We start from the raw sequence: 25948 nt of genomic DNA, 5'->3' as shown, positions 1-25948 counted from the left end.
CATGTGTCAGGATTTCTTGTTTTTTTAAGGCTGAATAATATTCCATGGCATGTATATACCACATGTTATCCATTCATCTGTTGATGGAAATTTGGGTTCCACCTTTTGGCTTTTGTGATAGTGCTGCTATGAACATGGATATGCAAATATCTCTTTCAGACTTGTTTTCAAATTTCTTGGATATATATCCAGAAGTGGGACTGCTGGGTCACATGGTGGTTCTAGTTTTGATTTTTTTGAGAAACTGTCATCCTGTTTTCCAAAGCAGTTGCACCATTTTACAATCCCACCAACAGTGAACAAGGATTGCAATTTCTCCAGATCCTTGTCAACACTTGTCATTCTGTTATTGTTAGTAGCCATCCTAATGGGTATGAGTTGATATCTCATTGTGGTTTTGATTTGCATTTCTCTAATTATTAGTGAGGTTGAGCATCTTTTCATATGTTTGATGGCCATCTGTATGTCATCTTTGGAAGAATGTCTATTCAAGTCCTTTGTCAATTTTTTAATTGGATTTCTTTGTTGTCAGAGTTTTTTAATATATTCTAGATATATCATATATATGATTTGCAGGTATTTTCTCCCATTCCATAGGTTGCCATTTCACTCTGTTGAGCGTGTCTTATTCCCTTTTAATAGGTGTTTTGTGAGGAGGTGCTTTGGAACTATGTAAATATTCCCTTCCTTATCATACTTTCCATTTATTTATTCATTTATTTATATCAGCATTGGACTCATGGCTTCCTATTTTATTCAGTGTATTATCTGTTATTATCATTTTCTATTTTGATGCACAAATTGCCACAGATTAGGCCAATGGAAGCCACTTCAAGCTGACTTCTGGGGTCCTTTTGACATGTTCCTATCATTCTGAGGCACCTTCTTGTTTTCTGCTGCCACAGGATATTCCAGGATGATCTCGAACTTTCCTGTTGCAGCCCTGGAATTAACCATTTCTCCAGGGACCCTGCTTCCTTTTAATAGAGAATGGGATTTAGAAGCTTCTGGCCCAGGCTCTGCTGCTGAAATCGGTGGCTTTGAAAAGCCCAGCATCTGATCTGGAGAGGCGTACCTCATCAACCAACCAGAACAAACCCCTCATTTACAGAGGAGGGGACTGATGCTCAGATGGGATCAGGTGGCCAATGTTCCCTAGCTCGTGAGAGAGCTCAGACGAGAGCTGAGGCCTCTGACTCCCTTCCAGTGCTCTTTCCCTGGCAATACATGTTGTTAGTTATGAGGTGTGATCCTAGTGGGGCCTGTCCCCTCTCTGGACTTCACTTTCCTCTTCTGTCCACTGAGGGTTAGCTTTGCCTGGGGGTCCAAGACTGCCTTTCTGAGAGCTAACCTTTTCTCTTTAACTCTTCATGAGCCTACCTTCCCCCCACCCCCCCAGACCTTTATGGGTGACTCCACCTTTAATTACAGAGAGCTTCAGCTTTTATCTCCAGCTCTGATGGACAGGGGTTGCAGACTGATCCTAGCCTGGGATGAGTTGTCCAAATGCACCTGGCTCTCCCCTTCCAGAAGCCCATCTCTGTCAGCTAACACCTGTCTCATAGGGGCGTCAACAAGAGAAGATGGCAATGGGAAGGGCCTCCTCTACCTGCCCTCACTGGCTCCCAGCCCACCCATGTCATACCAAGAGCACCCAGGGAAGCACCAGAAATGCCACCTCCCCACATTTCGAGGCCAGTGTCTCTTATGCTTCACTCTCAAAGTTGGGTGTAAGAAGCCCTCTGGTATTCCATTAGAGAATATTTGATGCCTGATTGGGGTGGGTGGTACTGCATCCAACCTTCACCCTCTGGTTTGGTCAGCTGATAGGAACCGCCAGCCTGGGAAGCCCTGACTATTCAACTGATGCCGGCAGCAGCTACGCCATACAACTGTCTGAAAAGCTGAGCTTTTGGCTCTTTTGTATTCAATGGACATTTCCTAAGCACCTACTATGTGTCAGGCATTGTGCTGCACCCTGTGGTAAGATGATTTAGGCCAGAGCTCAATCCAGTAGAATTTCAGGTAACAATGACAGTACAAGTGGCTTCCATTATGTCGATACAAGAGGCACAAGTAGGGGCTGCAAGGGAAAGGGCCTAACTTCTGACATTTGGTTCTGGCATGTCAGGTTCTTGTAGGCAAGACTGTATACAAAATTTGAGAGGGCAACAAAGAATGATTTTGCTAGATGAAAAATTTGGAAAGGGGGGCTTCTCTGGTGGCACAGTGGTTAAGAATCGCCTGCCAATGCAGGGGACATGGGTTCGAGCCCTGGTCCAGGAAGATCCCACATGCCACGGAGCAACTAAGCCCGTGCGCCACAACTACTGAGCCTGCGCTCTAGAACCCGTGAGCCACAACTACTGAGCCCGTGCGCCTAGAGCCCGTGCTCCGCAAGAGAAGCCACCGCAATGAGAAGCCCGCACACCAGAACGAAGAGTAGCCCCCGCTCGCTGCCAACTAGAGAAAGCCCGCATGCGACGACAAAGACCCAATGCAGCCAGAAATGATAAAATAAATCGATTTAAAAAAAAAAAAAAACGTGGGAAGGGCGCTATGGGCAGAAGGAATAGCTTGAGCAAAGCTGGAATCACCGAAGCGCAGAACTAGTTACCTAGAACAGCAAGGCATGGCGCTGGGGGTAGCGGGCTAACATCTAAGCAATGGAAGGCATCGTAAGACATGACACTTCAGATACCTCAGAGCCCAGGCATGAAGGGTGTGGACACTATGCTTCTATGGAGACTTCATTAAGGTTTTCAAAGTAACATTTATTTCTTAAAAGTTAACATGTGCATAATAGGAAACCAAAGAACACAAGAAGCAAAAAACAAGTCATCCATCATCACAAGCAGTTTACCATTTGATGTGTCCTTCTAGGTCTCACTTGTGTATTTAAACACGACTAAGCATCCATTTTTATGTAATTAAGATCATAGTTATGTATCATGCTTTTTCACACATCATGAATATTTACCATTTCAAAGTCCCAAAGCTATAAGTATTTTGATAACCAAAAATACACTACATCAACTCAATCTGGAAGGAAAAAAAAATGTAATCCTTTCTTGGCGACAAAAACTTCAGAAAAGACAAAAATGGCAACAGGCCTCTAGATAAAGATATTGGCAGAGTTATGATTAAAATACTACATTCCCTTAACGTTCAATTAAAAATGAGACATAAAGCAACACAGTACCCAAAGTATAATGCTTTTAACAGGATTCATTATCTGATCTAAACTATTAAAGTATTAGCAAGGAGGTATGTTTCCACTGAATTACTTAACAATGTATTACTATAGTACAGCTAAGAGATGCACACACATCAATGGTTATCATCAAAATACAAAAAGGAACAAGTCCACCTCCTTCCCTCCCTTTACACTTCCTTCTGCCCTCCGCTGCCAACCTAATGAACACGTCCTGGTGCACATTTCTCAGATGGTTTAACAATTCCATGTCCAAGATGCTACTTTTTTACCAATTATAACAGAGATATTTACAAATTGGTTAATTCACTAGCTCTACTTTTTATCATACATTGTCACCTCAGGACTCCTGAAAAGCCTAGATGTTGCAAAATAATGAAGGAGCCTTGTCCATAATAAGCATTGGTACTTTACAAAAATGCACATTTAGACCTATGGTTATAGCCTAAAACTGTCTTCTAGATATGGAGATATTAGCTAAGAGCCCTTCCCTTCACCCTTCCTCTTACCCCTCCTCCAGCATATCAGCAACTAAGTACAGGACTATATCTAGCTCCAAGAGGTGGATTAACATAGACGCTCCCAGAAGACACAGCCCTTCCTAAAAACCAACAAAAGGGCATTTATTGAGGGGTTATTTTACTACCTCTACTTTTAATATACTTTGGGCATTAGGACTTGCTTATTCTTTAATACACAGCAATATTAACTAAAACACACAAATAGAACAATGGTTAGACAATCTGAACTTGTCTAAAGACTCATGGGCACAGATCCCTTCTCTGTACTTCCTTCCCTGTCCGCTCCCTGCCTCCCCACCACCCAGTGAATAGTCAGCTTACTCTCCAAGACTCAAGTTTAACAATTTCCACTCCCCCAATACAACCATTCCTATGAATTAACAGAAAAAAAATAATTAAAAGGTGTTACTTTTAACTCTCTACTTTCAACATGTTGTGCACTTTAACACATCTAGAAAGATTAGATATTTCAAATACAGATTTGTTTGTCCACTATGTATACACGTAGTAGCACTGAAGAAACTGCACACAAAGGCTATAGTCACAAAGTGTCTCCTAAACAGGAACACTCTGGCCTAGAAGCTTCCTCTTCTCATCTCTATCAACCCAGTGGACAAGAATAATAAGCATCTGTAATGCTTAGAGAGGATTTTAACAATTTTACTTCCTCCAGTTATTTTCAGAAGTCTTTCCTAGGAATTTTAACATGAAGTGTACACAATGTATTTATTGGCTATTTTTGTCATACACTGGCAACCTTTTTAACATCTAGGAAGACTAGATGTTGTAAATTTGGACCTCTGTCCTTTTATGTACACTATGTACACAGCCAAGTAAAACAAAACGCAGAGACATACCAGACAATGGTTGGTCTTGGTACAAAGCCCTTTACACTTTCTTCTTTCTCCCTGAACCAGCACAAATAAAATAATGTGTACTGCTCAGAGAGGTGGTTTGATCATTTTGATCACTCCATTTCTAAAAGACAGTATTTCATATGAATTTTAACAGAAGGATATATCTACAAAATATGTTACTTCACTACCTCTACTTTTAACATACTTTGTGCACTTCTAAACATCTAGAAAGACTAGATGTTTCAAATAAGGACTTAAGTTTGTCCACTATATACACAGTAGTGTTGAATAAACTACACACATGTAACGATGGTTAGATCTGAAAGTGTCTTCTACAGGCACATTCTAATCTAGAACACTTCATTTCTCCCAGTACCTCCTTTCTGCCATCCATCCAACACTGGGCAAGTACAGGCACAGGTGTCACTTAGATGTGATTTACAATTTCACTTCCAAAGGTCCTTTTCAGAAGACGGCCTTTCAATGAATTTTAACACAAAGTATACAAAATGTGTTAGTTTACTAACTCTACTTTTGTCATACATTGGCAACCTCTTTAATATCTAGAGACTAGATATTATAAAATTGGGACCCACTGGTCCAGTATATACAAAATATATACAGTACCTGCTAGCAAAACATCTTTTGCAATCTTCCCTCCCACCTCCCTAAACCCAATGAACAAGCACAGAGTATACTGTTCAGAGAGGAGGTTTAACAATTCCATTTCCAAAGACAGTATTTCCCATCAGTTTTTAAAAGCTATTTACAAGAAGCATTATTCTACTAAAACTACTTTTAAATACATCAAGCACTTCTAAACATCTAGAAAGAATAGATATTTCATATAAGAACTTACTTGTCCACTATGTACACAGCACTGTTAAATAAAATTGCACACGTACAACAATGGTTATAATCTGAGGTATCTCTTAAATATGACCATGTTTGGCCTGAACCATTTCCTCCCTCACTTCCTTCTCTCCACCGCCAATCCAGTGGACAAGTACATGCATGTGTAATGCTTAGAGGTGGTTGAACAAATTCATATCCAAAAGTAATTTACAGAAGACAAGCTTTCCTATGAATTTCAATAAAGTGTACAAAATGTGCTAATTTTACTACTTTGTCATACACTGGCAATCCCTTTAACATCTAGAGACTAGATGCTGCAAAACTAGGACTCAATCTGTCCATTATATACACTATATACACAGCAAAACAAAATGAACATACAAAAAATGGTTTTGTCTGAAAATGTCCAGGTATGAACACACTAGCATATTACCTTTTGCAATTCTTTCCCTCCCTCCTCCAAACCACTGAACAAGTATAGACAATAGTATACTGCTCAGAGAGGTGGTTTAACATTTAACATTCCCAAAGACAGTACTTCCTGTGAATTTTAGCAAAAACATATTTACAAAGTGATATTTTACTACCTCTACATTTAACATACGTTGGGCACTTCTAAACATCTAGATGGACTAGATGTTTCAAATAAGGACTTAATTTGTCCACTATATACAGAGCAGTACTGAATGAACTGCACACATGTAACAGTTATAATCTGAAAGTGTCTTCAAAATACCAGCATTCTAGCCATTCTAAGACCAACCCCCTTCTCTCTCCCCCCTCCACCAACCCAGAGGGCTATAATGCTCAAATTTTCAGAAGACAATCTTTCCTAGAAATTTTAACACAAAATGTACAAAATGTATTATTTACTTACTAACTCTATTATTTTTGTCATACACTGGCAACCTCTTTAACATCTAGAAAGACTAGGTGTTGTAAATTAGGACTCATTTGTCCATTATATACACTATATACACAGCAAAGTGAAACAAAATGCAGGAACATAAAAAAGACAATGGTTTTAATCTTGCCTCACTATAAGCACACTGGCATAGAGCTCTTTGCGCTTCCTTCTCCTTCCCCCCGACCTTGAACCAGTGCAAACAAACACAGTGCATACTGCGTACTGTTCAAAAAGGTGGTTTGGCCACCCCCCCCCCAACAACATTTCATACGAATTTTAACAAAAAGATATTTACAAAATGTCTTTTTACTACCTCTACTTTGAACATATATCAGGCACTTTAGAACATCTAGAAAGACTAGATATTTCAAAAAAGTACTTATTGTCAACTACATATACAGTAGTAAGGAGTAAAATGCACACATAAAACAATGGTTCTAATATGAAAATGTCTTCTGTGACCAGTCTGGCACAGAACCTTCTTTTCTTCCTCCTCAACGTCTTCCATTCCATGTCCTCTAACCCACTGAACAAACGTGGACCTGTGGCTCCTGATGTCGCCTCTAGAGGTGGTCAAACAACTCCGTTTCGAAAAGTCATTTCCAGAAGACATTTCTTTTCTACGGTTTTTTTAAAGAAACAAACGGGCATTTACAAGACATGTGACTTTATCATACGTCGGCAACCTCTTCACATCTAGAAGACCTATATGCAGCGAAAAGTTTTCTTTCGAAAGGTTGGGGGGAAAGTTGAGAGCAGCTTTTTCATATTATATACACAGGCCTTCTATAAAAGGCCAGTAAATCTTCCCAAAGGGTGGCTGGCACTTCCTATTGGCCGCATGTGGTACGTTATTCTACCATTTCTATCTTCCGACATCGAGGTCTCGGTAGAACGACGACCAACCGCCCGATGACCCGCTAGCTTTCCACCCGTCGTCGACCGAGGCTCCGGCTCACCTTCCGGGCCCGTTAAGACCTTTGTCCGTCGTTGTCCGGACGAGGTGAGATCTCGTCCAACTGGGACAGAGAGGTCACCTCAGGTCCCGGATCCGCGCGGGCTCCAAGGCCTAAGGGTGGCTGAGCTGGCGTCCACGTAGGACCCCCCTTTCCGGGCCCTCGAGGCTCTAACGGCCTTCCGCGACGTTCCTGTGGCCGCCATTCTTCTCGCCCTGCCACGCCCGACGCCCAAAGGCGCCACGTCCTCGGTGGCCCGCCGGAGGCTTCGCCTAACCCCTGCAGCGTGGGGTCAAGAGACCCGGCGGTGGGCGGGATCTGGGCTCCGAGGGGCCGCCGCCATTAGGTCGCGAAGGTGGGGGTGGGGGAGCAGTTCGTTGCTGCTTCCAGGCTCGGGCCCTGCTAGTGGGCGGCTGCGGCGACGGCTCTGGGGCTCGGCAAGACACAGCCTGAGCCTGTCCCGGGGGCCCCCCAGTTCACCTGCCGACCGGAGGCCGGAGGGCCTGGAGGGCCCCGGGCTAGAAGGCCGCGATCCGCTTCTCACCGCGCTCTCTGCCGGAACTGACTTGGCAGTTCTCTTTGCTGGCTAGAGAAGAGAGGTACCGGAAGTGCCAGCGCGCGGGACCCGCGAGCCAAGGTTCCGGGACTGAAACGTTCCGGCAGGGGGAAGGACGAGGGAGGTGTCACGTGAGGTCCGGACGCCCTCTTGGCTTGCCCTAACAAAAGGTAATGTTTCAAAATACCCTGAGCATGCGTATTTCTCCATTCCCTCACACCCCCACTGTTAAAAGACACTGAGGCTCCTTACATTCTTTCATTCGTTCACTCATTTACCCCTTATTAATTGAGCACCTACTGTGTGCCACATAAGCACTGGGGAATGCAGCAGTGAAGGGGCGCGAAAATTTCCGCCCCCTTGAAATTTACACTATAGTAGGGAAAACAGACACTTAAAATGTGTAAAAGGGCAGATGGTGAAAGTGCTATGAAAAAATAAAAGAAGGGGAATATGAGGAGTGAGTGTGGAATGTGGCCAGGTGACTTTTGACCAGATATACGGAGGTGAGGGAATGGAGCCATCCAAGGGGATGTCGTCGTCGGGTGGAAGACACTTCCTGTCAAAGGGAGCGGCCAGTGCGCAGGCACTGAAGCTGAGGCGTATGGGGCTGGCCTGGTCGAGGGACAACAAACAGGCTGGAGCAGAGTGAGCAGTAAGAGTGTAGACGTTAAACCGCTCACATAATGCGAAAGACGGAAAAGGGAATTTGGTGTATTTTCCTGAGTGAAATAGGAGACGTTGGAGGGCTTTGCCCTGCAGTATGGAGAAGAGCTGAAGTGGGACCCGAGGTAGAAGAAGCAGGGAGACCTGCTAATAGGCCATTGCTGTCAATGGGGTGAAACAGGATAGTGGCTTGTACCAGGATGATGGCAGCAAAGATGGCAAAACAATGATAGAATTCAGGATAAATATAAGATCCAGCCTGAAGGTTGCTGATAGACCAGATGTGAAGTTGAAAGAGAGGAATCGAGAATGGTTCTAAGACTTATGGCCTGAGCAAATAAGGGACGGAATTGCCATTAAGTGAGATGGGACCATGGAGGAGGGAGTTTTGGGGAGAATATCTTGACTTCAGTTTGGGGCATGGTAAGTTTGAGATGTCTGTTTGACATTCAAGTGGAGATGTCAAGTAGATAGTTGTATTTGTGAATCTGGCATTCAGGGGAGAGTTGGAGTTGGATATATACTTTTGGGAATCATCAGAATACAGATCCCTTTAAAGCTATGAGGCTGCATGAGAGAGCCAAGGGTGTACGCAAAGAGAGAGAGAGGTCTCAGGCCTGAGCTCTGGGGCACTGTAATGGGTAGAGATGAGGGCAATGAGAAAGAACCAGCAAAGGAGACTGAAGAGTGACCAGAGTGGTAGGAGAACAACCACAGAATGTGGTATCCTGGAAGTAAATGTGTTTCAAGGGAGACTGCTGACAGGTCATGTAAGATATGGTTGAGAAATATACTTTTAGCTTTTACAATAAATGCCGTGAGGAACTTTCTTGTGGATTTTCAAACTTTGTGGAGGCTTTCTGATTTCCTTTGGATGCAATTCTAGAAATGTAAAGAAGGATCAAAGCCTTGGTTCAGGCTTAAGACTTTTGATGCAGACCCCGACAGGATTCCCAGGAGGGAAATCCTACAGTCAGAAAGACTCCTCTGCTAGAAGGTGGAAAGCAGGAGTGGTGAGAAGGCCAGGAACTCTGGGCACTGCGGCTCTAGTCCTCAATGAGATGACAAAGGCCTGAGCCATAGGAGTGGCTACAGGAGTAGAAAGCAGGTGGGGTGAGGGTTTCTAGCTTTGCAAAGGAAGGCGCCCCTGAGCTCCATACCTGCAGAGAAGAGGGAGGAGGGGAAGGAGGAGCCACAGATCATAGGGTTTCAAACAAGGACTGGCTGGCTTTGTGGTTGATTGGAACAATAACCAAGACAAGAGGAAGGAAAGTCTCAGTGTGGAGTTCTTGGTCCCATTTCTGATCTCCCACCCTTCTAAGCAGCCAACAGCCTGGTATTGCTGGAACCTAAAGGTGATGATGGACACCATGTACATATCCTACTTTCTACTTGATACCTCTAGTTGAATGTTCCAACAGTACTTTAAACTCCTCTTGTGCAAAACAAAACTCTTGGGACTTTCCTGGTGGTCCAGTGGTTAAGACTCCACGCTCCCAATGCAGCGGGCCCAGTTTCAATCCCTGGTCAGGGAACTAGATCCCACACGCCGCAAAGAAGATCCTGCATGCCTCAACTAAGACCCAGCACAGCCAAATAAATACATAAATATTTAAAAACAAAACGAAACAAAACTCTTGGTATCTCCCCAGAGCCTGCTCTTCTCCAAGTCAGTAAATGTATCATTCTCCCAGTTCCCCAATTAAAAAACTGGGCATCATCCTTGATTCCACTCTCTTGCTCCCTATCCCCCAACCATCACAAGTTCTATCTTCCTCCTAAATATATTTAAGGTACAGCCAATTTCCTGTGCTGTCCAATACAGTAGCCGCTAGATACAGGAGGCTATTTTTTTCTTTTTCTTTTTTTTTTTTTAGTATATGTGTTTCTTTTTTTTTTAAACATCTTTATTGAAGTATAATTGCTTTACAATGTTGTAATTAGTTTCTGCTGTATAACAAAGTGAATCAGCTATATGTATACATATATCCTCATATCCCCTCCCTCTTGCGTCTCCCTCCCACCCTCCCTATCCCACCCTTCTAGGTGGTCACAAAGCACCGAGAGCTTATCTCCCTGTGTTATGTAGCTGCTTCCTACTAGCTATCTATTTTACATTTGGTAATGTATATATGTCAGTGCTACTCTCTCACTACATCCCAGCTTACCCTTCCCCCTCCCCGTGTCCTCAAGTCCATTCTCTATGTCTGTGTCTTTATTCCTGTCCTGCCCCAGGTTCATGAGAACCTTTTTTTTTAGATTCCATATATATGTGTTAGCATATGATATTTGTTTTTCTCTTTCTGATTTACTTCACTCTGTATGACAGACTCTAGGTCCATCTACCCAGTAGGCTATTTTTAAAAAATTGAAGTACAGTTGATTTATAATATTGTGTTAGTTTCAGGTGTACAGCAAAGTGATTCAGTTATATATTTATATTATTTGTATACTTTCAGATTATTTTCCATTATAGGTTATCACAAGATATTGAATATTGTTCTCTGTGTTACACTGTAAATCCTTGTTGCTCATCTATTTTATGTATAGCAGTTTGTATCTGTTAATCCCACGCTCCTAATTTATCCCACCACCCCCTCCCTTTCCCCTTCGGTAACCACAAGTTTGTTTTCTATGTCTGTGAGTCTGTTTTTTGTTTTTTGTTTTGTTTGTTTTGTCTTTATTTTGCGGTACGCAGGCCTCTCACTGTTGTGGCCTCTCCTGTTGCGGAGCACAGGCTCCAGACGCGCAGGCTCAGCGGCCATGGCTCACCGGCCCAGCCGCTCCGCGGCATGTGGGGTCATCCTGGACCGGGGCACGAACCCGTGTCCCCTGCATCGGCAGGCGGACTCTCAACCACTGCGCCACCAGGGAAGCCCTGTGAGTCTGTTTTTATTTTGTATATAGATTCATCTGTATTATTTTTTAGATTCCACATATTAGTGATACAATATTTGTCTTTCTCTGTCTGACTTACTTCACTTAGTATGATATTCTCTAGGTCCATCCATGTTGCCACAAATGGCAATATTTCATTTATTTTTATGGCTGAGTAATATTCCACTGTATATATCACATCTTCTTAAACCAATTGTCTGTTGATCGGCATTTGGGGTGTTTCCATGTCTTGGCTAGTGTAAATAGTGCTGCTATGAATATTGGGGTGCATGTGTCTTTTCGAATTAGAGTTTTCCTCTTTTCCGGGTATATGCCCAGGAGTGGGATCTCTGGATCATATAGTAGCTCTATTTTTAGTTTTTAAAGGAGACTTCATACTGTTTTTCACAGTGGCTGTACCAATTTACACTCCCACCAACAGTGTAGGAGGATTGCCTTTTCGCTACACCCTCTCCAGCATTTATTATTTGTAGACTTTTTAATGATGGCCATTCTGATGAGTGTGAGGTGATACCTCACTGTAGTTTTGATTTGCATTTCTCTAATAATTAGCAATGTTGAGCATCTTTTCATGTGCCTGTTGGCCATCTGTATGTCTTCTTTGGAGAAATGTCTATTTAGGTCTTCTGTCCATTTTTTTTTTTTTTGCGGTACGCGGGCCTCTCACTGTTGTGGCCTCTCCCGTTGCGGGGCATAGGCTCTGGAAGCGCAGGCTCAGCGGCCATGGCTCACGGGTCCAGCCGCTCTGCAGCATGTGGGATCTTCCCGGACTGGGGCACGAACCCGTGTCTCCTGCATCGGCAGGCGGACTCTCAACCACTGTGCCACCAGGGAAGCCCTGTCCATTTTTTTGATTGGGTTGTTTGTTTCTTTGTTATTGAGTTGTATGATTTGTTTGTATATTTTGGAAATTAACTACAGGAGGCTATTTAAATTTTAATTAATTTAAATGACATGAAATTAAGAATTCAATTCCTCAGCTGCACCAGCCACATTCTAAGTGCTCAAGAGCCACAGGTGGCTAGTGGCTACTGTATGAGCACAGATATAGAACATTTCCACCATGCAGAAAGTCATAGGATGGTGCTGATCTAGAACCTAGTCTAAATCAGCAATATCTCTAGTCTGGGTGACTCTAATAGCCTCTTAATTTTTTTAAAAAATATTTACTTATTTATTTGGCTGTGCCGGGTCTTAGTTGCGCCTCGTGGGATCTTTTTGGTTGCGGCTTGTGGGCTCTTAGTTGTGGCATGTGAGATCTAGTTCCCTGACCAGGGATCGAACCCGGGCCCCCTGCATTGGTAGTGCAGAGTCTTACCCACTGGGCCACCAGGGAAGTCCCTATCTTCCTTTTAGAGATGAGAGGCAATGTAACTTATCTAGTTCTTAGGAAGAACTAGGATTCTAACCTAGGTCATGTGACACCAGAGCCTCCTGGGAAGGCACTATAGAGGGTTTAGAGGCCTGAGCACGCACCAGCCTGCAGCCACCCACAGTTCAGACTAGAAACAGGGAAATTAAAAAACTTCTTTCTTGAAGGGCTTTCTATTTCAGATCAGGCCAGAGATTCTGGAGCATCACTCCTTAACCAGGAGGTAGATTCAGGGCCTCAGTCAGGGCTCAGGATCGTGCAGAGCAGGGCAAGCTAAATACTCCAGTTCAATGCTGAGCATCCTCAGTGGGGCTGGGGGACTGGTCTGCAGACCTCAGACAAGACTCTGAGCCAGGAGTGTACCGGGTCTGACGGCTAAGTCCGCCACGTCTTTCTGCCTATCTCAGATTAAGGATGAAACACAGGAAAAAAAGTAAAAATAACGAGCCTTCCTGGCACTTCTCCTCGGGAAACATCACGTCAGGCCTGTGACACGGAACGTGTTTGTTAGGCCAACGGTTCCAAGCTCATTAGCAGGAATGGTGCTGAGCTGCAAGCCACCCACGCAGCTCGTTTGGGAAACAGTGCAGCATCCATCCGTCCCGGGCCTGGGCATGCGCAGTTCCACCGTTATCAACATCAGCACGCATTTGCACTGAGACAGGTCTACCTGGCAGCAGGGCCCTGGGAATGGCTTGTGTGTGGGCGTGTCCCAGAGAAGCTGCTCACAGTCCTCATCGTTATCATCACTGCCTGAATTTGGGGCTTGGTTCTGCTTTAGTACAGATGTTTCTCAAATTTGAGTCATTCCGTAATCAGCTTAACAACTTCCTCCATACCTATGTACCATCAATACCAGTTTTTACTTAATAGCTCTCTGTGAATTGACTCACTTAAAACAACCAGCACTACATTAGCCTTGTCTTCAGTGGTATTTGTGAAATTGTCAATTTGACATGCAGGTTATGATTTCCTAAGATCTATTAAAGTAAATATACAACTCTTAATAAAAGATCAGCTGAGTTCCACTTGAAATCATCTTCGTGTAACCAAGATGCAAAACAATTGGTGTCAAAGGGACATAAGAGATATCCTGAAAGAGTTCCCAATGGACAAAGCTGGAGTAATTTGAGCAACAAAAGAAATAACATAGTACCAGATTACAGCCCAAAGTATAAACTAAATATCCATGAGTCCATACTGATGTCAATAAATAATTGAATAAATATATAAATGGAGGAGGAGGGACAAATCTTCCTAATAGAAGAATTCCAAATAATTTATCTCCTCCAAGATGTGGAGCATAATCCCCCCCCCCCCCTGCCGAGAGTAAGCTGCCCTTAATGACTTGCTTTCAGAGAGTAGAAAGAGAAAAAAAACAAGTAACTTCACAGGAGAGAAACTTGGCAAACACTACCTTGGCCGGGTACTCAAGGTGATCAAGTCATATATTGATATCATGTACCCCTGACATGATGTCATGAAAAGGGCACTTCACCTCTGTGGTATCCTTTACCGAAACCAATGATCCCAGTCTAACCATGAGAAAACCATCAGAGAAACCCAAATTGAGGGACACTTTCTAAAACACCTAACCAGTTCTCCTCAAAACTGTCAAGGTGATGAAAAACAAGGAAAGTCTGAGAAATTGTCCCAGGCCAGAGGAGACTAAGGGGACATGAAGACTAAATGTAATGTAATATCTTGGATGGGACCTTGGAACAGAAAATTGACGTTAGGGGGAAAGCTAGTAAAATCCAAATAAAGTGTAGAGTTTAGTTAATAGGAAGGTACCAAGGCTGGTTTCTCAGTTGTGACAAATGCACCATAGTCATATAAGATGTTAGCAATATGGGAAACTGGGGGAGGAGTGTATGGGAACTCTCTGTGCTATGGGAAATCTCTGTATTCTATAAATCAGAGATTTACATTTATTGTCTGTAAATATAAACTTATCTAAAAATAATTTTATTTTTTGATAAGGGGGGTTATGTATACACTAGGGGTTTGGAGTATGAATTTTTGAAGACTTGTAGACCTGTGTATCTGTTTCCTGTAGCTGATGTAGCAAATTACCACAAAGCTGATACCTTAAAATAACAGAAATGTATTCTCTCATAGTTCTAGAGGCTAGAAGTTCAGTAGTAGTTTTACTGGGCTGAAATAAAGATGTTGAGAGGGCCATGTTTCCTCCAGAGGCTCTAAAGAAGAATTGTCCTTGCCACTTCCAGCTTGTGGCTGCCAGCATTCCTTGGCTTGTGTCCACATCACTGTGATCTCTGCCTCCGAGGTTGAATTGTCTCCTGCTGTTCTGTGTGTCTGTCTGCCTCTCTTTCTGCCTCCCTCTTACAAGGATATTTGTTATGGCATTTCGTGCCCACTTGGATAATCCTGAATGATCTCCTCAACTCAGCATCCTTAACTTAATCACATCTGTGAAGATTCTCTTCCCAAATAAATTAATATCTAATATCTACAGGTTCCAGGGATTAGGTCTCTATATCTTTGAGAGGCCATTATTCAGCCTACTACAGTCTGGCTGTGTGACATTTAGGACTTCCGTAGTATCAATAAGCTTCCTCTAAAATCGAAAATAACAAAAATTATATAACTATTTTTAAACTGTTCATTTGGGTTTCACCTGAAATCATCTCAGTGCAACTGGTGGGACCAAGCAACACCTTGCAAAACAACTGTTGTAAGAGACTGGCCTTAGAAGTCAGAAAGACCTAAGTTCTAAATGTGGCTCCATCATACACAAACTTGTGACCCTGGGTAAGTCAGCATACTTTGTGAAGGGCATTCTCATCTTCTCTACGAGAGGAATACTAAGCCCTGCCTAGAGGAATGCTGTCAGAACCCGTAGACCATGTAGCAGATGTACAACACATGTTCAGTCAACCTCCTCTTCATACCCCCTCCACTTTACAGAGTTACAGCTCACAAAATATTTTCTACATACAGAAACATGTTTAATTGCCATAATATTTCACCCTGTGAGATAAAGCCAAATATTCCTTCCTATTATACAGATGGAAAAACCGAGACTCAATGTTTGACTTACCAGCATCATCCAGTTGTTAGAAGGCTAGAGAAAACAGGTGTCTGAGAACATGATGGACAGGAGTCAAGAGGCAGTGTCCCCTTTAGATGGGGAGAGTTGGCCAATCTAGTCACTTGACTTGTTTTCATGACTTTCTGGCCCTTGTAGGCATTTGCGTTTATGACCCATGATGTGTTTCTAACTCCTGGCTCACATTGCTGGAATTTGTTCAAAGATCTTTCAACTTGAACCCCTGAGGGGCCATGCTCATAGGGTTCCCCACCGACAGCTTTCAGTTGCCTCTTGGCCCTGGCTTCTTTTATCTCATAGGCTTTCCCTTCTCTGAACTCTGTGAGACAGACCCATAGTTTGTCCCCTGGTTGGGCCAGGTTCCTGTTTTTTTTTTTTTTTTTTTTTTTTTTTTTTCCGGTATGCGGGCCTCTCACTGTTGTGGCCTCTCCCGTTGCGGAGCACAGGCTCTGGACGCGCAGGCCCAGCGGCCATGGCTCACGGGCTTAGTTGCTCCGCGGCATGTGGGATCTTCCCGGACCAGGGCACGAACCCGTGTCCCCTGCATCGGCAGGCGGATTCTCAACCACTGCGCCACCAGGGAAGCCCAGGTTCCTGGTTTTGATAGCTCCTTATTTTCAGTCCTTAAAGCAGAGACTCAAACAGGAGCCTCATGCACAGGGTTGGGCATTCTGAAACAGACCAGGGAGGCCTGCTGAAGGGGACTCATGCTCTGCCCTCGGAGGTCACAAGGAAAGGGCCAGAGGGTGTGTTGAGGGCCCAGGAGCGAATGTCAGGAGTTAGGCTGCCTGGGTTCCAACCCTGGCTCACCCCACAGCCCGCTGACCCTGGTCAAGTTACCACCCCTTCTGTGCTTCAGTTTCCCATATGTAAAAAGGAAATCATCATTATTTCCCTCAAAGGAAAATTGTGAGGCCCAAGTGAATTACTGTACACGAAGCTGTTACTACAGAGCTTGGTACAAGGCGAGTGTTCGCCCTAATCATTAGTAAGCCCAAAGAACCCTAAAAGCCTCTTTGCATGGGCTGTTCTCTCTTCTCGATACGCACCCTATGCCTGGGGAAATCTGATTCCTCCTAAAGGAGAGCGCAGGGTTCTGGAGAGGAGCAAGGGATCCAGAGGTTCTGGGTCTCTGTCACTGTGTAGCTTGACGTGCGTCGTTCCTGGTCTCCCAATCAGCCTCATCTGTACAAGGGGATGACAAAAACGCGAGCCACAGCCTCTGCCGCCGTGCGGAGTGCAGCCTGCCCAACCCCGCCGCCCCTGCACTACACCGCCGGGACCTCCACTCCGCAGGCGCGGGGGTCGGGGGTGTGGGACCCCCGGGGGCTGGGAAGGAGCGACTCTGGCCGAGTCCGTAGCTGCCATGGCAACGTCCGAAGGCTGCCGGGAGGGGAGTGGACGGGCGGTCCTGTGCAAGAACGAGGCCCCGCCCCCAAGGATGCCCCGCCCTCAACAAGGCTCCGCCCAGAAGGAGGTCCCGGGCCTCAGACCCTGGCTTCTGTGGCCTCCGCGGCGCTCTGATTCCATCAGGGCCTGACAGGCTGCCTCTGACTGGCCCACTGTGTCTCAGTGACCACAGACGCCATCACTGCCTGATAATCCGTGTCTGTCTGGCTGTGTCGGACTGAACACAGATTTCATGGATGCCTGGTGGACCAAGACCGCCTGATCTGTCTGCCTGACCGCAGTTGACTGATTGACTGACTGCCCTATCTGGCTGATGGCATCTGGGCCTGATGGGGCGTGTCTCACTGAGTCGATCTGCTTCTGACTGACCGGACTCCATCGGTGCTCGACAAGCTGTATCTGACTGACCGAGGCCCTCTGTGACTGACTGACCAATTCGCTGATACCTCTGTGCCAACGTTTTGACCCCAACTCTGCTGTGTGGGCTAAGCAGACAGCCTGAGCAGCTGATTCTGACTACGGCCGGGGGCCCGCGCGTCTGCCCGAGTCCCCTGACTGGCTGGCTGACAAGCTGGCTGGCTACCCTGACTGCACAGCCTCTGTGCCTGGTGGGGCCCGCCTGACTGGCCATCTGACTGGTGGGATCAGCCCGCCTGGTGGGTGGACCGACCGCATCTGCCAGACTGCGGTGGCTGAGGCTGCGGCTGGCTGGTTCTGGCTGCCCGTGCAAGTCTAACTGGATCTCAGGCACCGGGTTCTGAATGACGGAGTCTGCCTGACTGTCCCTTCCTGACCACCTCTGCCTGACTTAGCTCGATGGACAGCGTCTGTGTCTGGCTACACCTGCCTGACGGCCGCCTCCTCTACATTCGATAATGTCAGTTGAGTCAGATTGCCGCCTGAAGTACAGCTGACCAACTGAATCTGACTTGGCCCCTGAAATTCTCTCCCTGATGCCCTCCTCTCCAGCTGCCCAACAAATGGCTTCTGAAGTGTTACTTGTCCAGGGGCCTGGGGCCTAGACATTTTCAGCTATAAGTCTGGCCTTGGGGGGGTCCATAACAAGGCCACCAACAGGAAAGGGAACCTAGGATGGAGGCCCGTGGGAGAGGGAGGCAGTGGAAGCAGGATTCAAGGCCAGGTAGGGAGCAGCTGGGAGAAGCTGTCGGGGTCCTCAAGGCCCTGAGCTCAGGGATGTAATTCTGTAACAGAGTCAGCAGCACCTGGAGGAGGTGGGCTGGTGGGTGGCTGCCGTAATGCGTGACCCTGGAAACTTTGCTTCTTCCTGTTTGTGGGATGTTTCTGTCAGTGCCTTGCTGCTCCTGCAGCAGGGGCCTCCCACAGAGCTCAGGTTTCCTCACAAATTTCCAAATTTAAATCTTTCCCATTGTGTGTGTGTGTGTGTGTGTGTGTGTGTGTGTGTGTATACTGGCCACATCAACTGCATGGAATGGAAGAAGAGGCTGTGTACTAGAATAAGGGGAAAGGAAATACAGGGAGTAAAAAAAAAAGCAAGCATGTCAAGTGCATGGGTGTGCTATGAATTATAGCTCTTGCTGTTAATAATAATAAATGAGAGCACTGGACTAGCTTATCTCGATCAAGCTCTAGTATTCTAAGATGCTGCCTTTTTTTTTAATAACAGAGGTCTAGCAGCTTCATTGATTTCATTATAAGCCAAGGGAGGAATGGGAGGAAATAAACAGCTCTGCTCCCAAGGACTCCGTCTTAGTTAGCTTGAGCTGCTATAATAAAATGCCATAGACTGAGTTCTTTTAAAAAAAATTATTATTTATTTATTTATTTATGGCTGCATTGGGTCTTCTTTGCTGCGTGTGGGCTTTCTCTAGTTATGGTGAGCAGGGGCTGCTCTTCGTTGCGGTGTGCGGGCTTCTCATCGCGGTGGCTTCTCTTGTTGCAGAGCACGGGCTCTAGGAGCACAGGCTTCAGTAGTTGTGGCACACGGGCTTAGTTGCTCTGTGGCATGTGGGATCTTCCCTGACCAAGGCTCAAACCCATGTCTCCTGCATTGACAGGCAGATTCTTAACCACCGCGCCACCAGGGAAGTCCCAGACTGAGTTCTTAAACAACACACATTTGTTTCTCAAAGTTCTGGAGGTTGGAGAGTTCAAGATCAAGGTGCAGGTGGATTCGGTTCCTGATGAGGCCCTTTTCCTGGCCGGCGGATAGCCGCCTTCTCACTGTGTCCTCACATGGTGGAGAAAGAGAGGGAGCTCTGGTCTCTTCCTCTTCTTATGAGGACCCTAATTCCATTGTGGGGGCCCCACCTGCAAAACCTCCTCCAAACCTAATTACCTCCCTAAGGTCCCACCTCCAGATATCATCACATCGGGGGTTAGGGCTTCAACATATGAATTTGGGGTGGGGAGGAGCACATTCAGTCCATAACAGGCTCTCACAACCTGAAGCTGGATCTCAGCCAGTGTGGGCAGTGGAGCTTCCCCCGGGCAGGGGCTCTCAGGGGGCTGGGAAAAGAGACAGCAACAAGTTGCATGGAGTACTTATACCTCATTTACTTATTAATTCATTCAACAAGTATTTATTGAATACTATGTGCCAGGCACTGTGCAGGGCCTTCGAAGAGCTTAGATAGGGACTTCCCTGGTGGCACAGTGGATAGGACTCTGTGCTCCCAATGCAGGGGGCCTGGGTTCGATCCCTGGTCAGGGAACTAGATCCCACATGCATGCCGCAATTAAGACCCGGCACAACCAAATAAACAAATAAATATTTTTTTAAAAAAGAGCTTAAATAGTTGGGCTCCAGGAATCCTTGTCTGTGCTTCTCAACTCTGGCCCTATCAAGGCCAGTTACTGAGTACCAGTTGCTTTCTTTTCGGACAACGTGAACAGCTGAAGGTAGAAGAGCTATTTTTTTTTTTTTTTTTGTGGTACGTGGGCCTCTCACTGTTGTGGCCTCTCCCGTTGTGGAGCACAGGCTCCGGACGCGCAGGCTCAGCGGCCATGGCTCACGGGCCCAGCCGCTCCGCGGCATGTGGGATCCTCCCGGACCAGGGCATGAACCCGTGTCCCCTGCATCAGCAGGCAGACTCTCAACCACTGCGCCACCAGGGAAGCCCTAGAAGAGCTATTATAGTGCAGTGGTTCTCAAAGAGTGATCACCTAAAAATTTGTTAGAAATGCAAATTCTTGGGCTCTACCATAGATGAGCTGAATCAGAAACTATTAGTACTCTATGTTTTAACAAGCCCTCCCAGTGGTGTTGATGTGTACTGAAGTTTCAGAACCACTAGTGGGGTGTGTTAGCTCTGTGTGTTAGTGTTAGTTAGTGTGTTAGTGATTGAGGTGTCAGACTGTCCACATTGGAATCTCAACTCTACTATGTAAGAGCTGTGTGACTTGTACAAGTTAATGCATCTTTCTGTGCCTCATTTGCATAATCAGTATAATTATGATCACTTTAAACTTTTTTTGAAAGTATTAAGTCATATAAAGAAGTTAGCACATAAGTTCAATTCTAGAAATGTATCCTGTAGACCTTTTCCATCATATGTTGGATGATGTATGTTCAGGATATTCATAGATGCATTGTTTATGATAGAAAAGAAACGCCCTAAATATCTATCCATAGGGGACTGGTTTAATAAGTCATGGTCCTGCCATATGACGAATGAGGCAGCTCTTTATAGACTCATATGAAAAGATCTCCAGAATTTTCAAGTCAAAAGAGCAAGGTACAGAACGGTGTGTCTAGTATGCTCCCATTTGCATAAAGAAAAAGAATCTATAGAATCTTTAGAAATGCATGGATTATCTGTGAAAGCATACTCAGGATACAGCGGGACAAGAAATGGGTGGCTGGAAAGAGGGGAAGGAGGGAAATTTATTTTTACCATACATATATCTTTTTATGACTTAAAATTTGCAGTTATGTACATGCATTTTCTGTTCACAAAAATGAAGTTTTTTAAAAAAGGAACTACTTAGCATAGTGCCTGGCAGCGGTGGTGGCGGCGGTGATAGCTCTAAGCAGATGAATCATTGCGGAAATGCAGCCCAGAGGCGTTCATGGTGTGGCTACGGCCTCTCCTCCCTTCATTTTCTATAGTCCATGTTGCCCCATTAGAGAATCCTTGCACTTTAGAGATGGAAAAGGCTTTAAGATTCTCTGGCATAACGATTTTATTTTAAAGATGAAGAAACCAAGCCCCAAGAGAGGCCATAACCAGCCCAAGTTCTCCCAGAGGACTGAGGCTCAACCTGAGGCCTCTTTTGTAAGATCTTAAGACTAAGCTTTCAAAAATTTTGCTTTTAGAACCCCATCACCACTCTGCTTGGAAACCGTAAGACCCCCTCCACATGGCTGTTAAGACCAGTTGAGGTTTAGTTCCTAACCAAACTTTCTAGACTTATTTTCCACCTTCTCCTGTGTTAATTCTCTACCCTAGCCAAATAGGTCTCTTCATTTACCCCAAATGCTGCTGCTTTCCAGACACCACAACTTGCCAGTTCTGTGCTCTCTGTCTGAAATGCCTCTCTCCTTCCTGTCTGTTTGTGGAGATTCTACCTACACCTATACACTGAGGCAGAATCACACCTAAATCACACTTCCTCTAGGAAGTCTTCCCTGATCACTCAAGCTCACGCTCACTCAAGCTCTTTTTCCTCTGAACTAATTTTAAAATTTCTTGAAAACATCTACTTCTGGGCTTCCCTGGTGGCGCAGTGGTTGGGAGTCCGCCTGCCGATGCAGGGGACACAGATTCATGCCCCGGTCCGAGACGATCCCATATGCCACGGAGCAGCTGGGCGCGTGAGCCATGGCCACTGAGCCTGTGCTCCGCAACGGGAGAGGCCACAACAGTGAGAGGCCTGCGTACCGCAAAAAAAACCCACCAAAAAACAAAACAAACAAACAGAAAAAACATCTACTTCTTTAGAGGGGAATAGGATGGCTCTCTGCTCCTTGAACAATGGGACGTGGACTAAGATAGAGCCAGCTCCTTATCCTGACTCCATTTCTGGAGAAAAGTGGGTAAATGACCTTGGCCCTCCTTATTGTCTCAGGGAAGCCCTGGGTGAGGATGCCACTGAGCCAGCCTGGAGCCAGGACCCTGTCTGCAGAAACTGCTGGGCCTGTTCCTACCCTGATGTTTACTTGGCCAGGAGGCCCAGCGTGATGAAACCCGGCCCTGTTGCCGAGCACCTTGGGAGGCCTCCCTCCAGGGTCCCTCTGTGCTCAGACAGTGGCCCTTTGTGGAGCACAGGAGCAGGACTGAAAGTGGAGCTGCTGGAAACCCTTCCTCCTCACCCCCACCCCCACCCCCCGCTACCCGCCCCCAGCAGTCATGGACCATCCTGCACCTGGGTGGCCTCTGTGCAAGTCCACGGCTGGCGAAGTGAGGTCTGTCCTCCAGGCAGCCAGCTAGGCTGGAAGGGCGCGAGGAGGGGTCCCACCAGGATGGCCTGCTGAAACAGAGGCTGCTTCTAATGGAGCTCTCCAAAGAGGAGACTGGTCCCCCTGCAGGCCAGAGTGACACTTTCACCATTCCCACCACTGCCAAATATGCCCCTAGGATTTAGGGCTGGCCCTCCCTTCTGACATGGGTTGTCCCTTCTGCCCCTGTTTCACTGTACCCTACGCTCACTCAGGGGTGGGGTTTTGGGGGTGGGGGATGGGAGGGCAGATTGGGAATGCTTAGATGTCCTCCCAAACCTGGTGGGTAGGAATCAAGAGGAGGGACTAGTGACCACAGGAAGGAAGGTCACGTGTGGTATAGGTGAAAGTACAATCACTTGTCGGGGGTCAGGAGGCCTAGGACTCTAGTTCTTGCTGAGCCACTGACTTGCTGGGTGGCAATAGCCAGTTGCTTTCCTTTCCTGTGCCCCTGTGTCACTTGCCCAGCTGCAAACTTATGGAGGCAGAGTAGATAAATGTCAAGGACTTTTGCAGTTCTGATGTTTCAAAATTCTGTGATCACAGGCAGGAAAAGGGAGAGCTGGGCGTGGGTTGGAGGTAGGTAACTGACACAGTACTCTCTGTGGATTCACCAGCAGTTGGTAAGCAGCCTCTTCTCTGCCTCCAGGATTCCTTCTCCCTCTCGTTTCCACCCCACTTTGAGGGCTTCTCGTGATGAGATCTAGAAGCTGTTTGATTTGGATTTGTTTTATCCCATATTTTGCCCTCAGAGGGAGGGGACCATGCACAGAGCAGGAAGGGGGTCAGGAAATAAAAGAGAGAAGAAAAGAAGTAAGGGTGGTGGGATTTCCTTGGTGGCGCAGTGGTTAAGAATCTGCCTGCCAATGCAGGGGACACGGGTTCAAGCCCTGGTCCGCAAAGATCCCAAATGCTGTGGAGCAGTTAAGCCCATGCACCACAACTACTGAGCCTGTGCTGTAGAGCCCATGAGCCACAACTACTGAGCCCATGCACCGCGACTACTGAAGCCTGTGCACCTAGAGCTCGTGCTCCGCAACAAAAGCCACTGCAATGAGAAGCCCGCACACCTCAACGAAGAGTAGCCCCTGCTCACCACAACTAGAGAAAGCCTGCGTGCAGCAAGGAACACCCAACACGCCAAAAATAAAAATACAAAATAATAAATAAATAAAATTTAAAAATAAAAGAATGACATAGCCATAGGACATGACAAAAACTGATTAGAACCAAGTAGGTCCAAAATGGTGGAAGATTCAACTTCCAGTAAACCTTGAGCCTCATTATATGCTCACTGTAATATATTAGCATACTAAATGACACACCAGTAGCACCATGACAGTTCTGAGGTTAACCATAGGAGGTCAAAACATGGGCAGTGGCCCAATTCCTGGAAATCTCCTCCCCTTCTCTGAAATAGTTGGAATAATCCTCCCACTCATTAGCCTATGAAATTACCCAGCCCATAAAAACTGACCACCCCATATTTTGGGGCCTCTTGTCTTCTGAGATGGCCCGTACTCTGTCTGTGGAGTGTGTTTCTCTCTAAATAAATCCACTTCTTGGACTTCCCTGGTGGCACAGTGGTTAAGAATCTGCCTGCCAATGCTGGGTACACGAGTTCAATTCCTGGTCCAGGAATATCCTACATGCCTTGGAGCAACTAAGCCCGTGTGCCACAACTACTGAGCCTGCGCTCTAGAGCCTGTGCTCCGCAATAAGAGAAGCCACCATAATAAGTCCGTGCACCACAACAACTCAACTAGAGAAAGCCCGTGCACAAAAACGAATACCCAAATCAGCCAAAAAAAAAAAAAAATCCACTTCTTACCTATCACTTTGTCTCTCACTGAATTCTTTCTGCAATGAGACATAAAGAACCTGAGCCTCATTAAGTCCAGAGACCAAGTGTGTGATCTCAATTAAGAGACTGTAGGTTGGGCTTCCCTAGTGGTGCAGTGTTTGAGAATCCATCTGCCAATGCAGGGGACACGGGTTCGAGCCCTGGTCTGGGAAGATCCCACATGCTGCGGAACAACTAAGCCCGCAAGCCACAACTACTGAGCCCGCATGCTGCAACTACTGAAGCCCACGTGCCTAGAGCCCATGCTCCACAACAAGAGAAGCCACCACAATGAGAAGCCCGCTCACCACAGTGAAGAATAGCCCATGCTCATCACAATTAGAGAAAGCCTGTGCGCAGCGACGAAGACCCAGCACAGCCAAAAATAAATAAATAAAACAAATAAATTTATATAAAAAAAAGAAAGACAGTGGGTTCTGGCTGGGTTCAAGTCTCAGCCTATGGGTTCAAGTCCCATCTGAGTCACATGGTTTCATAACCATATGAGTCAATTCCTTATAGTAAATCTATCTCTCTACCTCTCTATTGATATAGATGTAGATATATAGAATATATATCCTACTGGTTCTATTTCTATGGATAACCCAGAGTAATACAATTTGTGATTTTTACGTCTTGTTTAAGAAATTCTTCGGTATCCTGAGGTCCTAAATATGATTTTCTTTAGTTACTTCTAAAGGTTTTAAGGTTTTGCTTTTCAAATTTAGGTCTTTAATCCAACAGGTTATTATTATGTATGCTATGAGGTAGGAATCCAATTTTATTTTTTTCCAAATGAATAACCAATTGTTCAGTATCACTTAAAAATAATCCATCTGTATTAATTTCCTAGGGCTGTCATAACAAATTACCACAAATTGGGTGGCTTAAAACAACAGAAATTTATTCTCTTACAGTTCAAGATGCCAGAAGTCCAAAATCGAGGTGTGGACAGAATCCGTTCCTCATGGGGAGGGAGAAAATATCCATGCCTTTCTCCTAGCTTCAGGTGTTTGCCAGCAATCCTTGGTATTCCTTGGCTTGTAGACACATCACAGTAGTCTCTGCCTCCATCTTCACATTGCCTTCTTTTTGTTTCTGTGTGTTTTCTTATATGGATAGCAGTCATTGGATTTAGGGCACACTCTAAATCCAGGATGAGTTAATCTTGAGATCGTTGACTAATTACATCTGTAAAGATCCTATTTCTAATAAGGTCATATTCTTTTTTTTTTTGGCTGTATTGGGTCTCGTTGCTGCACACGGGCTTTCTCTAGTTGCAGTGAGCAGGGGCTACGCTTCGTTGCGGTGAGCGGGCTTCTCTTGTGTGGAGTATGGTCTCTAGAGTGCAGGCTTCAGTAGTTGTGGAGCTCGGGCTTAGCTGCTCCGAGGCATGTGGGA

At 45.6% G+C, this 25948-nt stretch overlaps 1 protein-coding gene and 1 non-coding gene across 4 annotated transcripts in view; one reads left to right on the top strand and one right to left on the bottom strand.

Moving 5' to 3' along the window:
• The first annotated feature begins 2759 nt into the window (after positions 1-2759).
• The window catches only part of EPB41L1 (erythrocyte membrane protein band 4.1 like 1), a 157808-nt gene continuing 134619 nt past the window's right edge, over positions 2760-25948 (top strand). For all 3 annotated transcript variants that reach the window (XM_067013068.1, XM_067013051.1, XM_067013048.1), the window contains exon 1: positions 2760-8036. The gene's annotated coding sequence lies outside the window, so the exon portion shown is untranslated. The remainder of the gene's footprint in view (positions 8037-25948) is intronic.
• Positions 12694-12766, bottom strand: TRNAG-ACC (transfer RNA glycine (anticodon ACC)). The gene has a single exon. It is a non-coding gene; the product is annotated as a tRNA-Gly (tRNA).

Source organism: Kogia breviceps, chromosome 14, assembly GCF_026419965.1.
Source record: "Kogia breviceps isolate mKogBre1 chromosome 14, mKogBre1 haplotype 1, whole genome shotgun sequence".
NCBI classification, from domain to species: domain Eukaryota; kingdom Metazoa; phylum Chordata; class Mammalia; order Artiodactyla; family Physeteridae; genus Kogia; species Kogia breviceps.
This window is presented reverse-complemented; position numbering and strand designations above follow the sequence as displayed.